Below are 12,525 nucleotides of genomic sequence, written 5' to 3' on the forward strand. Positions count from 1 at the left end.
TTTGTAACCTAAATTTTCTTAGGCCTATTCTTGTTGGGAGGTCCTAAGAATATGACTTTCATTTTTCCACTAGAGCCCTTCTAAGCATGTAATGAGCATTGAAAGCAAAGGGTCTAGCATGCTTGGGCAAGGGTTGTGGTGGTGGAGCTTGACACTCATCGGCAAAGTGACCTTCTTGTCCACATTCAACACATCTCTTTGGCTTAGGCTTTGACTTGTGTTGTTGTTGGTGTTGTGCTTGAGCTTTCTTTTCTTGATGTGCCAAATACCCAATGCCACTTCTATCCATCTTTATTATGGTATTCATGAGTAGCCCACTTTGAAGATATTGACCTCTTGTGAACTTGTTCAAGCCAGTCTTGAGATGTTCTTTCTCTAACTTGAGCTTCTTGTTCTCTTCTTTAAGTTCATCATGATTTTTCTCCATCTTGAGTCTCTTGTTCTCTTATTTGAGCTTCACATTCTCAAGAGCTATATCAGAATCACGATCAAGGTTCTCTGTCATAATAGTGTTGGTGGTTGATAGCTTTTCAAGATCTTTCTTGAGTTTTTCATTCTCATGCTTGAGCTTGACATACCCATCATAGTTGTCGGTCTCAACCACTTTCTTGCCTTTGCCACTAGATCCTTGCTTAATGTTCTCAGTAATTAAGTCATCATATGATATAGCCATATCAATCTTAACAACATGGTTAGTAGCATCATGTGGCTCATTGGATAATAACTCATGAGAGACAACAAGATTATCATGATTAACCTTGAGATTTGGATACTCTTCTTTTAGCATATTGTAGCTAGTGGTGAGCTCATTATGTATCCCCTCAAGTTTATCATATTTTTCTTTAATCTCATTTTTAGATGATTTGAGCTCCTTAAGTTTGGATGACATAGTTTTATTTTCTTCTCTAAGCTCAACACTAGCTTTTTCCACTGTCATATTTAGCTAAGAGTGACTCATTCTCAAGTTCTAGCTTTCCATTTTTAGCTCTTGTCTTTCTAATGATTTTAGTATATTTGAAACGACCTGATTTCCACGAAGGGAAATCCATAGAGTCGAAGTGTAATAAGACCATTGTGGATCATATTACCCAATTTCTAGTCGAATACCACATCTATACAATGATAAAATCAGAGTACAAATAGTGCAGAACTACATAATTTATTACATCGCCGCATTGGCGGAATCAAAAGTAGCATTCATTCAGAACAGCTTGAAGATAAGATCGCCAAACTCGAGCATAGGAACGAACCCCTCAACCGTCAAACTCCTTAGAGCTATACTCCTTAGCAGAACCTGTGTGCTAAAATTTATCAGTACGATTTGTACTAGCCACTCCCACCCCATGAGCATTGCTTTATGGAAATTGGATGCAAGTTGAATATATTCAAAAGGAACCTATAAGGCTGGGGTTTCCTATGTTTTAGCATATCAAATGTATAATAATAGTTGGTCAAGTTTTAACACCATTCCCACACCCATTCCACCCCATTTCCGTCCAGAGCTAGGTTTCGATCCTGGGATCGATATACCACCATCTCCACACCATCACCATACCATCGCTCAGTCGACAGGCCAACTCCCTCTCGGCACTGTCTCAAGGCCCGTAGCCCCTGGCTATGACCGACACTCTCATGGGGGAAGAAGAGAAGGACTCATCTCTCTATCTAGTTTAAGCGAAACCTAGGAAAGGTCCATAGCCGACAAGTCGGCTCATGTATCGATTGATCGACCATACACTCTGTAGAGGTTTCACATAACCACAAGATCTGCCTTCTTCGCTGACCATCATCAACTAGGCTGATTCCAACCGCTTGCTAGCCTAGAATAATGCCACTCTACCATTCAGCCCTGGTACACCCCAAGATTAGTCTGGGGTGGCTGAAACTGTGAGTCATGAGCTGGGTCCACAAGGTCTCCATGAAGTCTCGGAAGGGTGTGGGGGAATCCTCCGCACCCCGTACCTCCTTACACTGTCTGCTATCAACCTAGCAGTAGTGGTAATATCCTACCAAGTAGTCTGGCCATCCCGCACCATGTAGGGCGAGTGGTACATAAGGCTTCCCGGTGAATCTGAGTACTAGTAGGTCCTTAGGGATGACTAAGCCAGAATGTCTTCATCAGGGTTTCCATTTACCATGCCACCATAGCACCTCCACCCTAGGCTCCTCCCATCATAGGTTCACACCCAGGACCACCTCATATACCATTTACCCACCACAGGTATCCATTTCCAAGGGTGCCCAGGTAGAACCCCATGGCAAGACTTGCCCCAGGCTCGTCGTATACTCCAACTTGGTTGACACAACCCTCACCCTCCACACACCCAAGTCACACATGCAGCACTCTCCCCATAGCCCAAATAACACCAGTTTCCACCACGCATTAATGTAGTATAAGCATAGTAGAAGTATAAGCAATGAAATATAGCAGTAAGCATGTGTCTAGCCTAATAGCAGGGTATGCAGGGGTAAGGTTGCGTCAAGGTAAAGGCCATCAAGTAAGCATACTACCATGCAAGTCCTATCTTAGTACGATTATAACAGTAAGGTAAAGCAATAGCAGTTCTATATTAGCCATGCGTAATAGGTGCTATGAGATTGGGTGGGATGTGGCACCTTCAATGTAGTCGTCTCCATACTCCTCACGGTACTCACGATCCTCGTCCATCTGATTCTCCTCTGAGTCTGTATACGATCGAATTATAGTCACGTTAGTGACGTCTATAGAATAGCACAAAGAAGCAATGAAAATTCAAAAGAGCCAAATGCACTCAAACAAGGGTTCATTACATAAAGTTTGATTTTAGATGAATTTTGGTCCTAGTTTTGTATTTTTCTGAGGTCGTATGAATTAGTTATGAATTTCTGAAGTTTCAATCATTTCTGGAAATGGGAAAAGGCTGAATTAATATCGTGCTGACACGTGTCACGCTCCTGTTGGTCTACGCAGCATGCTGACATCAGCATGACGTTATCTACGTCATCAGCTACTGATAGGTGGGGTCCACATGGCGGTGTCACTGACATGTGGCCTCGGTCAATGGTCAATGTTTGACCGATCAATGGTCAATACAGGCCGGGTCCAAACTGGGCCGGTTGGTGCCTGGATACGGGCTAGGCTTTGCCTGCCACGTGGCGCATGCTGGTGCGGCCACGTCGTCATACTAGGCCACTAACGGGTCGTGCTCCACGAGCGCAGGTGAGGCGCGGTTCATGGTGAACCTGCCTACGTTGGTCCATAGACCGCAGAGCTGGTCTATGAAGGACTTGGTCCACTTACTCCTTCCCAGGGTTTGGTTCACGTGCATGATGTGGTCGTGGTCGGAGCTGCTCGGTGGAGCTGCTTAGGACATGGTCGATGCGCTTGTGGTCGGAGCTCGACGGAGCTGCTCGGGACATGGTCGGCGAGGTCATGGTCGGTGCTCGGCGGAGCTGCTCGGGACGTGGTCGGTGAGGTCATGGTTGGCAAGGTCATGGTTGGAGCTGCTCGGCAAAGCTGCTCGAGACGTGGTCGATGAGGTCGTGGTCGATGAGGTCATGGTCGGAGCTGCTTGGCGAAGCTACTCAGGACGTGGTTGATGAGGTCATGGTTGACAAGGGGGAAAATCCCTTGTTCTTCCCCAACGGGGCTCCCGCCAGTGGTGAGGTCACCGGTGAGCCTCTCAGGCAGTACTAGCGTCCAATTAGGGTAGGTGATAGCTTCCCCATGCCATGGCGATTGCGATGGTGGGGTCGGGGCGACGGCTAGGGCTTCCTAGGGCTCTGGCCATGGTGAACGATGGTGTGGGTTCATCGGTGTGCATGGATAGGGCTGCAGTGGTGGCAAGAGCCCAGTTGGAGGAGCATGTGAGCTCCATGGTGCTCCTATAGCCATTGTGGGCGTGTTGGAGGAGCTCCTGGTGCTCCCAGTGGCTCTGGCCATGGTGGTGGGGGCAAAACAGAGGCGGTGGCGCTCCGACGAGGTGCGGTGCGGCAACGCAGGGCTCTGGTGGGCTTCTTCCTCAACTAAGGTGAGCGCGGTGTGTCTCTCATCATGGCAGAACCAGTTGGGTGTCAACGTTGCCTTTACCGCGACATAGAAGACGTGGTGGTTTCGCCATGGTTGTGCTCTCGGCCATGGTGAGCGTGTCCGTGCATGTGCGCTCCTGCTCTGATGTACAACATCATGGCTGGGGTCCTCCTTTTGGCTGATGGCAGCACACACGGCGTGTCTTGGGTCTTGGCAAGTGTGGCCACGGTAGTCTCCCTAGCTAACCAGTTGGGCTAGGCCAGAGCTTGAAGCTTCAGCAAGGTTTTGATCATGGTGGTGCATGTTCCATTTGGCTAGGGAGGTGGTCTCAGCAAGATGGCTCACCACAGGGTTCGTGGTGGTAGGATGGCAGTGCGGTGGCGAGGCGAGGCCATGATGAGGCAATGTAGTGCCATGCCAAGCAGCTACGTCGCTGTAGCTGATTGGGGCGGCGCTCCTGGCTCTGGCGAGGTCCTCCTCGTAGCGGCTTCCTTCTCCACCTTGCTTCTCCCTCCTCCCTCTCTCTCGGCTTGACGCTGTGTGGTGCTATGCCACCAGCGGTGGCGATGAACAGGCTAAGGGTTAGGGCTCATGGATGTTAGCTTTTATAGCCAAGCTCTAAGGGCTCCAATGGCGGACGGTGATCGGGCGGTGGTGATACGTGTAGCGCATCCGATGGCTCTCGTGCGGTAGCGTAAGCATGGCACAAAGGGGAACAAGGTCATGCGATTTGCATGACCCTAGGCCCACGCCTACCATGCTAGTTGGCCTCTGGTCGCACAAGGAGAATGCGTGGGCAAGGGGAAGAAGACGCTTCTGTACTAGGCGGCTGACAGAGGGGGCCCGTTTGTCAGCTTGTCCTGATGCAGCGGCATGCAGTGCGTGATAGCTAACAAGCGGGGTCAGCTTGTCAGCGGCTGTGCGCGTGCGGGCGACGATGCTAGGCTGGCTTCATGGGCTACGTGCATGAAAGGGCAGGCAAGGCTCGACTGAGCTAGCTAGGCCAGTTCGCAAGGCCGAGCAGGCCTGGGCTGCTGCTGCTCCCTCTTCTTTCCTTTCTCTTTTATTTGTTGCCAATTTGGTTAGGGTTTATCATAAATATTAAGTAAGTTAGTTAAACATCACATAAGGGAAAAGAATCCAAATCACATGTGGGTCTAAGGATGCATGCATGATTTATTTATTTAGGAATTTAATTACACGTGTGGCATAAAACCAAACTATGCTTATGATTTTAACCTAGTTGGGTCACATCCAATCCAAAACTAGGGTTGGGCTTCTACATGTGTCACTCAACATCACATAAGGCTAACACAAAAATTTTGTAGTTGTGATTTTTGGTGTGTGGATTTTTGGGTTGTTACAATATTGGTTTAGCAACTTGACAAGATCATCATACGAAGGTTATTCAAATTCATCATCACTATCACTATCATCATTGCTAGCATGATCATCACCGCTACTATCATCATCATTTTGTACCTTTCGTTCACCCTTGGCCATAAGGCATAGGTGTGTAGAGGATGACGGCGGTGGTGTCGGTGAAGATAGTGAAGAGTCAATTACAATAGCGGCCACCTTCTCATTCTCACTTTCATCATCGGATGAGCAACTTGATGAATCAATATCCATGAGCCAATCACCAATGATGTATGCCTTCCCATCCTTCTTCTTCTTGTGGAAATCCTTCTTCTTGCCATCCTTCTTCTTGTATGGCTTATTTTTCTTCTTCTCATCATCATCTTCATCACTTGAGTCATATTTCTTGCCCTTGTACTTCTTATTGTACTTATCTTTCTTGGGCTTGGGGCATTGATGAGCTAGATGACCAAGTTCTCCACAATTATAGCAATCCATCTCAGAGATTGGCTTCCTTCTATTGCTAGTGAAGAATTTCTTCTTCTTGCCATCAAACCTGACACCGTTCTTGTTGAGCTTCTTAAGCATCTTGGTGGTTATTCTCACCATGAGAGCAAGACTTGCATCATTAATTTCATCATCACTTGAGCTCTCATGTTCAACTCTTTCTTTGCCCTTTTTTTTCTTGGCTAGCCTTGAATGCCAAGTCTTTCTTTTTGGTGGAAGAAGAGCCATCTTGTATTGTGATGTGCATATACATCTCGTGTGCATTGATCTTTCCCAATATTTGAGTTGGTGTAGTGGTGGAAAGATCACCTTGATGAAGCATGATCACAATATGCCCATATTTGTCAATGGGACACTCAAGATATTTCTTACAACATTGGATGATTGCATCTGTGTGAGTCCAAGCCCATTGGCTTCCTCTACAAGAACATTCAAGCGTGAATACATCTCATTAGCACTTTCTTTAGGAAGCATCTCAAATGAATTAAGCTTTTTCATAACAAGATGATAGCATTCCTCACGCTCACTCTTTGTTCCCTCATGGAGCACACAAATGTCCGACTATAGTGCATTGGCGTCCTTGTGATTCCGCACACGGTTAAAAACATCTTTGCAAAGGCCTCTAAAGATGGTGTTTCTAGCCTTTGCATTCCATTTTTTATAATTAACTTCATCGCCTTGAAGGTGTGTGTAATCCTTAGGTTTTGGGAAGCCTTATGAGGCAGCTCTAAGAATTCTAATATCTAAAGCTTCTAAATAAGCGTCCATGCAAATTTTCCAATAAGAAGAATCATCTCCCACAAAGATAGGAGGAGGTTCATCCCCATGGGACATCTTTCTCTAGGCGGTTAAGCCTAATTTGGCGAGCACGAGGCTTCGATACCAATTGAAAGGATCAAGATGCCCAAGAGGGGGGGTGAATTGGGATAATTCTAAATTCTTTGCAATAATTAAATCCTACACTTAGCCCACTTCGCCACTTGTGCCTAGAATGTGATTCTATTGTTCTACCGTACAAAAGTTTTGCACCTTAAGTTCCAATCCTACTCTAGCATGACAATTCTAGGAATGTAAAGACATAAAATGAATTGCACAAATGTAAATTCTTAAAGTAAAGAGAGGGAAAGGAATGCGGCGATGTTTTGCCAAGGTATCGGAGAGTCGCCACTCCCCACTAGTCCTCGTTGGAGCACCCACGCAAGGGTGTAGCTCCCCCTTGATCCACGCAAGGATCAAGTGCTCTCTACGGGCTGATTCTTTGACACTCCATCGCGGTGAATCGCCCACAACCGCTCACAACTTGAGTTGGGTCATCCATAAGCTCCACCGGATGATCACCAAACTCCCAATCACCACCAAGTCATCTAGACGATAGCGATCACCAAGAGTAACAAGCACAAACTCTCACTTGACCACGACAAGCCTATTGAGAAGGGTGGATGCACACTTGCTACTCTCCATGCCCTAATGAGGACCTTAATCTTGGATTCTCAAATCTCAATCACCTCACTAGGCTATTGCTCTCCTTTGCACTCTCAAGTGTGTTTCTTAGCTGAACAAATGGGCAAGAGACCTTCCTTGGACGAGTGGAGTAAGTATTTATACCCCCTCATTCAAAACATAACATTTGGAGGCTGAGTCATCACTCTGTGGGGTGACTAGACACTCCGGTCAGGGTGATCGGACGCTTCGGTCAGTTATCCTTGCCACTATGTCAGAAATTGCCGTTAAGTTCTGACTAGACTCTGACCAACATTCGGTCAGCACTGACCAAACATGTCTGGTCAAGAAAAACGCTCTCTAGAACCTTACTGATGTTGACTAGATGCTAACACCCAGAGTTCGGTCACTTCCCTGTTTAGCGTTCGATCAGTTACTGGATCCTGACCAGCTTCTGGTCAGCACTGACCAGACGCGTTCGGTCAAGAAAATCTCTCTCTAGAACCTCTCTAGAGTTGACTGGTCTTAGGCACCCAGCGTCTGGTCACATTTCACTCAGCGTCCGGTCACAACCAGATGACTTCAGTTGATCAAATGAACTGACTGGACTCACCCTCCAGCATCCGGTCACAACCAAACCCACATCCGGTTAGTCATTTGACCCTCCATTCACTTTCAACTTGAAATCCTATGAGAATAAAGTTTACTCCAATTGATCATAGGGCTACTCCTGAGCTACCTAGTGCTAGATTTAACAAGTGTGCATCACACCTAACCCATTAGACTCACCTAGGTCAAGCTACTAGTCCATACCCCCCTTAATAGTACGATCAAAGGAGAAACAAAGTCCTAAACTACTCTAAGTTTCTCTTCAACACCAAACGACACTTAGAACTAGTCCATCCTTAACCTTGTCGTCCATCCTTTGAAAACCAAAATGATTTCCATCGACGGGGGCATGACAACCATGATTGCCCAATCAATTGCCATTACCATGACCTAACTCAAATTGCCTCTGCAAAATACATGTTAGTCATAGTAATCTCGTGTCGTTATTAATCACCAAAACCCAACTAGGGGCCTAGATGCTTTCATAAAGGTAAATTTGTAAATTAAAGATAAATTTGTGTAGACGTCCAAAAATTATGAACCCAATTTTGTTAGTTTCCTAAAATCATGATCTATCTGCTAGTATATTTTGTTCACATAGTTTTATAATATCCTTAGGAGTTATATAATTAAATTGAGCTTAATATTGTCAAAATATAAACTTGTAGAATTTGTTGTGATAAATTGGTGATAATGTTGGCTCTAAAACTTTCACAATAAATTCATAACATTATTAGTGTTCAATGTAATTTTTGTAGCTCCATAATAATAAGTTTTCTAAATTAACTAAATGAGCCCTAGTTCGAAAATATATGTTTAATCCATGAAATGCCAAAACACTTTGGGATTTTAGAACTAAAACAGTGTTCTAGAGACAAAGCCTTACTAGATGGCTCAGATACATAGACTAGTATGTTAGTCATTTAAGCTAGCTATCGGTGCGGGACCCATAGGATACCCCACAAGGAAGGGGAAAGATCCAGTCTAACTAGGATTCTTCCCCTGTAATCTTAGTAGTACTATTATTCTGTAATCCTACTAGGAACTCTCATTGTAAACCGACTAGGACTCTAGCCTCCTGACTATATAAAGGAGGGCGGAGTTCCTGGACTTAGACAACAGAACACTTCACAATCAATCCAACACAAAGGCTAACGCCGACTAGACATAGGGCTATTACTCGATCAATGATCGAGGGTCCGAACCAGGATAAATCGACTATCTCTTGCGTTAACCGTCGAGTTCCACATACATTGAAGCCTAAACATACTACCCTAGGTACCCCCATGGTAGGCTATCAATGGTCAAACATCGACAGCTGGTGCGTTAGGTAGGGGCTTTCGGTGACTTTGCATCCGAGAGCTTGATGGACCTCGACAACATGATCTTCTCGACAGGATCAACCTTCATCTTCGGCTCATGGATCTACGAGGCGGATGACAATGGCAAGCTCCAAAGCCATCTCTTTGAAGATTCGAATCACTACGAAGACCTCTCTATTTCAGCGACTACGACAGATCAGCTTGCTGGAAGATTCGCGTAGCTCGTGATGTTCGATCCAACTCAGATTTTGTGGCTTCACGCATCCGATTCAAACTCAGGCTCCGCTTCCAAGACAGAGTCTTATCCGAGTTCTTTCTGAAAACTGAGTTCTTTTCTGACAAGGCTCTAGAACACGACATCAATCTATCAAGAATACAACTTGGAGTACACTTAGAGTACCTTAAAGAAGATGGGTCCTTTTTCATTTGGCTCGGCAACATGGCAATGTCTTGTCGGGCACAGCTCGAAAGATCCCATAATCCAGTGCTTGGAATACCACTGATAGGAGCTCAAGAAGGTCTTGTACTAACCGTAACATCTCAAGACTGCATCATCCACTAGCCAAGTTCTATTCCTGAGGATAGTAGTACCCGGCTAGTTGACACAACAACGACAATAGCTCTACCCTACCAAGAAGGAGACTCGATCTGTGACCTTGAAGCCTCTACTGAAGTTATCAACAACTCTGATAGTGCGAAAACCAACGCCGATGATAGAACAACTCATGCTCGAGAAGTACTCATGATTCACCATCCTCGATCACCATTGGTCCCCCTAGAAGCACTCGACGTCAGGTCTTCAGATGAATCTGAGTCCAACATATCACCATTTACCTAGGGGCATGATGGTGAGACCGAGAGTCAGAGGCAAGCCAGAGAGAGAAAGAACAAATTGAAACATGGACATCAACATCGTGCTAAGCAGCATAGGGAAGCTTAGATGATATATGAGTCAGACCTAGCCGAGTACAATAGAAGAAAATTAGAGCAAGAGGTCGAAGAAGGACGAGCGGTGAATACACCCTACGATATGATCCGAGAAGCACTAGAAGAACTCAGGGCGACTTCACATCCTAGTGAAAAACAAGAACAGCTCTGGGACTTCCTCCAATCAATAGTCCTAAGGGCGCACGATGGAAGGGCCCGCTCAAGACTACCTAATAGGTCAACATCTCATGAGCAAGAAGATCAAAATCAAAGGAAGTCTGCTTTCGAGAGACTTGGACCAAGTGGAAGTCACAACAGAGAAAGCAGAAGAAACCATAGTCAAAACGACCGAGTCGAACAACCAAGAAAGGCCAAAGGCAAAGCACCTACTCGGACAGCCACGCAAAACTACTCTCACCAAGACAACAGTTGGCAAGAAGGGGGCACTAAATCAAAAAACACAGAAGCCAGAACGCACGATAGATTCCCCTATTTTGCAAATAGACTTGCTTCAATACGACTGCCTCACAAGTTCAAGCCGTCCAACCACTCCAAGTATGATGGCAAGACCAAACCAAAGCAGTGGCTTAGGATTTACTCGCAATCAATTGAATTGGCCGGAGGAGATGATGACATCAAGACCTTGTTCTTTCCCATGGCCCTAGGAACCATGCCCCTTCAATGGTTTGACAAATTGAATCCAAGATCAATCAGAAATTTGAAGGACTTGCAAAGAGCTTTCTGTGAAAATTTCACGGGTATCATTACACACCCAATCACCCACACAGAGTTAAAAGGACTCAAGCAGAAAGGAGGTGCAAGTCTTAGAAATTACTATCGATGATTTGGCGAACTACGAGCTCAAGTACATGACATCACCCAACGAGAAGTAATCGAAGCTTTCTCTCATGGAATCATGGCTAGGTGGCAATTTCAAGACTTTTGCAAAGAAAACCCAAGAAACAATGAAGAATTCAGACGAACCATGGAAAAGATGATTACCGCAGAGGAAAAGACATGAGAAAGATTCCTAGATAGAAACAACCGAGACAACCTGGACAAGCAAAATCATTGAAACAACAGACATCAGGAAAGAAAACGTGGACCAAACAACACCATAGCAGTGACTAACAAATCAAGGAAGTTTTCCAAGCCCAGAAGGTATGACGACATTGAAAACATGCGTTGCATCTTGCACCCCAAAGAAAATCACACCATCAGAGATTGCTACACCTTCAAAGATCGATACACAAGAAAAGATAGTAAGGAGAATACCAAAGAAAGCAATCAGAAAAAAAGAAGACAACCACGAAGACAAGGGATTCCAAAAATCTAGGGGGACAGTAGCAGTAATCTTTGTTAGGGTTCCAGATTCCAGAAGCAAACATCAAGAAAAGCTAGCGTTACAAACCATCATGGCAGCAGAACCGGCTATACCAAGATATCTCAGTTGGTCACAGTATCCAATCCAATTTTCAAGAGAGGACCAATGGACTAGTGTAGGAAATGTAGGCCATTACCCACTGGTTCTAGATCCAACTATTGCTGGTATGACTATCATGAAAGTACTAATCGACAGGGGAGCCGGACTCAACATCATTTTTTCAGAAACTCTAAGGAAAATGGGACTACAACTTGCCGGGATGATTACACCAACAAGCATGCCTTTTATGGCATAGTACCAAGCAAGGCAGCAATGCCACTTGGACAAATCACTCTACCAGTTACTTTTGGGACTCCCTCGAACTACCGTACAGAGTTTATCAAGTTTGAAGTTGCGGACTTTGATTCATCATATCACGCAATCCTCGGGCACCTAGCACTAGCAAAATTCATGGCGATACCACATTATCTATACCTGTTGCTTAAGATGTCAGGGCCTAACGGTGTCCTTTCTCTTCGGAGTGATTTGAAGCGCGCTTTTGACTACGACGTTCAGGCAATCCAAATTACAGCAAAAGCACAAGCCGCCAATGGTAGAAAAGAAATAGCCACTATCGTAGCAGAAATAAGCCCAGGAGAGCTAGAGATACCGGCTAAAAAACCTAGCATCCTCGCACCACCAAAAGAAGCCAACATTAAGCAAATCGACCTGGGCACCGGTGATCCCTCCAAAACGGCAACCATCAGCGTCCACCTCTCGGCAAAATAGAAACTCACGCTCACCAACTTTCTTTGGGACAACAAAGATATCTTCACTTGGAAGCCGGCCGACATGCCAGGTGTCCCAAGAGAGTTGGCTGAGCACAGAATTGATATCAATGAAGGCTCCAAGCCTGTGAAGCAACAGCTACGACGATTCTCACCCGACAAGAAGGCAACAATTAAAAAAGAAATTAGAAAGCTAATGGT

Source organism: Miscanthus floridulus, chromosome 3 (genome assembly GCF_019320115.1).
Source record: "Miscanthus floridulus cultivar M001 chromosome 3, ASM1932011v1, whole genome shotgun sequence".
NCBI classification, from domain to species: domain Eukaryota; kingdom Viridiplantae; phylum Streptophyta; class Magnoliopsida; order Poales; family Poaceae; genus Miscanthus; species Miscanthus floridulus.